The sequence below is a fragment of the Nematolebias whitei genome, chromosome 10, assembly GCF_014905685.2.
Source record: "Nematolebias whitei isolate Nwh7 chromosome 10, NemWhi1, whole genome shotgun sequence".
Taxonomy (NCBI): domain Eukaryota; kingdom Metazoa; phylum Chordata; class Actinopteri; order Cyprinodontiformes; family Rivulidae; genus Nematolebias; species Nematolebias whitei.
The window spans coordinates 19,380,796-19,385,470 of record NC_056507.1 but is presented as its reverse complement, the minus strand read 5'-3'; positions in this window follow the sequence as shown (position 1 = coordinate 19,385,470).

Below are 4,675 nucleotides of genomic sequence, written 5' to 3'. Positions count from 1 at the left end.
CAGCCAACGGCTGGAATACAACACAAATTGTTTTAAGGTTTACCAATACATATATGTTTAAGGTTTACCATTACACATATGTTTAATTTAACAGAAACATAACGTAGTTCGTTCACTTAAATAAATGTGTATTTAGAGTGGTGCTTAAAAGTTTGTGAAGCCTTCATAATTTTCAATATTTCTGCACAAATATGACTTAAAACATCATCAGATTTTTAAACAAGTCCTAAAAGTAGAAAATGAGAGCCCAGTTAAACAAATTACACAAAAATAATATACTTAGTCATTTATTTACTGAGGGAAATGATCCAATATTACATATTGTATTTGTGAGTGACAAAAGAATTTGAAACTTTGTTTTCATTATCTACTGTAGACACACACACACAGGCAGCAATAACTGCAACTAAACATTTCCAGTAACTGTTGATCAGTCCTGCACATGATCTTGGAGGAATATTAGCCCATTTCTTTTGCACAGAACAGCTTCAACTCTGAATGTTGGTGGTTTCCTTGCATTAACTGCTGCTTCAGGTCCTTCCACAACGTCTGGATTGGATTAAAGTCAGGACTTAGACTTGGTCATTGCAAAACATGAACTTTATTCTTCTTGAACCATTCTTTGGTAGAATGACTTGTGTGCTGAGGGTCACTGTTTTGTTGCATGACCCACCTTCTCTTGATATTCAGTTCATGGACAGATGTCCTGACATTTCTCTGATATAATTCAGAATTCATTGTTCCATGAATAATGGAAAGCCGTCCTGGCCCAGATGCAGCAAAACAGACCCAAACCATGATACTACCACCACCATGTTTCACAGATGGGATAAGGTTCTTCTGCAGGAATGCAGAGTTTTCCTTTCTCCAAGCATAACACTTTATTTAAACCATAAAGTTCTATTTTGGTCTCATCTGTCCATAAAACACTCTCCAACGGCCTTCTGGCTTGTCCACGTGTCCACAAACTGCAGATGAGCAGCCATGTTTTTTTTGGAGAGCAGTGGCTTTTTCCTTGCAACCCTGCCATGAACAATTGTTGTTCAGTGTTCTCCTGAACAAACAAGTGTGTTATTGTTTTTTTCATTTTTTTGTTTCAAACGAAAAAATGAACTGCCTGAATGTACACGGACCTCACACCTGATCATCATCCCATTGATTGAAAACACCTGACTCTAATTTCACCTTCAAACTAACTGCTATTCCTGGAGGTTCCTATACTTTTACCACTCACAAATATGTAATATTGGATCTTTTTCATCAATAAATGAATAAACGACCAAGTGTAAATTTTTGTCTCATTTGTTTAACTGGGTTCTCTTTATCTACTTTTAGGACTTGTGTGAAAATCTGATGATGTTTTAGGTCAAATTTATACAGAAATATAGAAAATTATAAACTAAAGGCTTCATAAATGTTCAATCACCACTGTAATAACACAGAAGAACTTGGATACTTGGAAAAACTGTTTAGAAAAGTGTTCTTGTTTAAAAAAAACTAAACTGTGTGCTACAGTGAGCTGGTTGTAGCTGTTGCTGCTGCCTTTTGGTCTTTCTAATTGGTATTCAGTTAGGTGTGCGCAGACATTTATTTTTAATTGGCAAACATCAGGTGATTAATTTGTTCGGCCAAATCATTAGTCTACATTTAATCATTACAAAATCTATGGTAAAAATAGTAAAATATTTAAAAGCAATGCTGCTGAAAGGAACATTGTATATGTATGAATGTTTTTCTGTTTTCTCAACCATCGATTTCAGCGTTTGTTTACTCGTGTGGAAAAATCAGTGAAAACAAAAAGTTTTAAGATAAGTTTGGAGAATCATGATGAAAAACTTCAGTGATAAACAGTACGTAAAGTTTGAATATAAAGTACCCTCGTTTTGTAATATCTTGCACCTTTTTTCACAATTTGTGGCAATGTTACTGATTCTGCAAAGAACAGAAAAAAGATGTGCATTAACTGCAGTTTTTACAAGTGTCTAAACGACTAAAAATTATAACATTATAACATTATACATTTCAATCCTGACAGGAGAAATCTCCTCCAAAGATGTTCACATCCACAGAGTCTAAATAGGTTTAAGTAAGAAAATGGTGTGAATCACAAGATAGGCAGAAAATGTCACCATCGTCATTGAAACATCTAAAAACAGAAGTTTTTTTTTAATTCATAGTGACAGCAGCAAGGTATCGAATCCTGGTCCTCAAGTTTCACTATACTGAACATCTTAAGTGTGCCTCTGCTCCAACCCATTTCATTTTACATATTGACATGGTTAAATGATCTTTTCAGCATGTCTAAGTTCTGAAGAAACATGTTCATCACCCAAGTATTCAAATCCAATGAGATAGAGCAGGGAACCATCAAAACAACTGCAGGACCAGGACTGGACACAACTGTCCAAGAGGGTGAGTCTTTGCCTCTCAAGAGTAGAAGTTTAAATATTTGGGAGTTCTGTTCATAGGAGAGCAGGTGATGAATCAAAGGAACGGAGCCTTGTTCACAGTATTCAGGGTGTTGCTCCAGTCTGCAGAATGAGCTGAAAGGCAAAGCTCTCAAATTACTAGCTGGTCTATAGTCGATCCCTCACCTGTCATTGTTAGTATAGATTCTGACTGAAAAACAAGATCCTGGATTACAGCATGTGAAATGAGCTCCCTCTGTAAGGTGGCCAGGCTCAGCCTTAGAGAGAAAGTGAGAAGTTCCATCATCTGCACAGCTAAGAGACATCACTCCTCCCCATTGAAAGCAATCAGCTTCGTGGTTCAGGCATCTCATCAGGATGCCTCCTGGGTACCTCCCTTTGGACGTTTTCCAGGCATGTTCCATGGGAAGAGGAGCCCAAGACCTAGAACTTGCTGTTGGAAATATTTATCGTCTCTGGCCTGGGATGGATGGATGGATGGATGGATGGATGGATGGATGGATGGATGGATGGATGGATGGATGGATGGATGGATGGATGCATGGACAAAGGGATGGATTGATGGATGGATGGATGGATGGACGGACGGACGGACGGACGGACGGACGGACGGATGGATGGATGGAAGGATGGATGGATGGTTGGACAGATGGACGGAAAAATGGACGGACAGATGGATGGACGGACGGACGGACGGACGGACGGACGGACGGACGGACGGATGGATGGATGGATGGATGGATGGACTTTGATATTTGTTCCATCAGTAGTGTTTAACTCCAGTAAAATGAAAACTGGAGCAGTTCTGGCACCATGTGGCCCAGCACTCTGAGACAGTTCTCACTGGTTTCTCTTCAATGGTTGCTGCATTCACTGAGTTTTGAAGGTTCGTGTGACTTCGATATTTCCAGTGCGAGGTTAGAAAGAAACAGAAGCCTGCTGATGCACCCTGTGTTAGCTCAGTGAATTAAATTTAGCCGTCTCTGCTGCCACACAAGTGGGTAAAATGAGATTTCTTCACCTGCTTACTTCAAAACCAGCGAGCGAGAAAGGCCTGAATAAAGGGGCTGTTGTTTCAACGCTTTCACATTAGATGAATTGTACAGAATCGGCAGCTTTCTTGCACTGGCAAACTTTGTAAGCGCTGGATTCCCTTGCGACAAGCTGACTAACAAGATCTTTTAAGTGGAGTGCACCAACAGTGAAGCGTTTTCATCCTCTGTGATGACGACTGCAGCCGAGTTAAAATTAGATATAGACGTGAATCACGGGGATACGGAGAAGAAAGAATGTAGATTGATGAAATTATTCTTCACGGGAATGGAAGACACTTTGACTTTTTTACTGCAAGTATCACTGAGTCTTTGCATCTGCGAGTCAGAAACAAGTGTGGGCATAGCTAAACGGAGATGGCCCACAGAGGATTCAGTGTTCGCTCGAATAAAAAATTCAACTTTTTATTCAAATCTAACCAAGACGCATGGTGTGGGGGCGTTTGGCTGCTCAGATTCAGGGAGTTTATGCTGTAGGCAGGCAGAGGGATTGCAAACAGGAGAGGAGGAGGCCTTTGTATCACTCACTGGGTGTTCTTGGCAGCTTGTCGTCCTTTGTGATTGGTAATGTGCCTCAACCTCTCGGAGCACCAGAAAAAGCTTGCTCCTTACCTGCGTGGGTAGATTTCCATCTTCTCCTCTTAACATTTCTGAGACATTCTTTCCCATCGTTATTTTAGTCTTTGCTGATATGAAAGGAAATGTGGAGCAACTTGCTTGGAAAGGTCTGTCAGCAGCAGAAGTTATAAGAAACAGACGAGCTGCTGCTGCAGAGACATTATTTCACCAATCTCCCCGTGAATCTGTGTAAAGACACAGTTTTGTCAGCATGACTCTGCCTCAGCGGGAGATAAATCTGAACGACTGCAAACAGAATCCACCCACATCTTCAGGAGTAATGGTGCTGTCACTGGCTAAATCTGACCCCACAGTAACCCCCCAGGGGGCAATGATGCAGCGTCCATCCCTCTACAGGAAGGAGGGGGTGTTGGTGGCAGAGCAATGGGGGCTACATCTGATGATAGCAGTCATCTTCAGTGGAATGAGGGAAAATAGAGGTCATTGTGTCACTGTAACCCCACTGGGGACAATTTCTCTCTATCTCTCTCTCTCTCTCTCTCTCTCTCTCTCTCTCTATCTCTCTCTATCTCTCTCTCTCTCTCTCTCTCTCTCTCTCTCTCTCTCTCTCTCTCT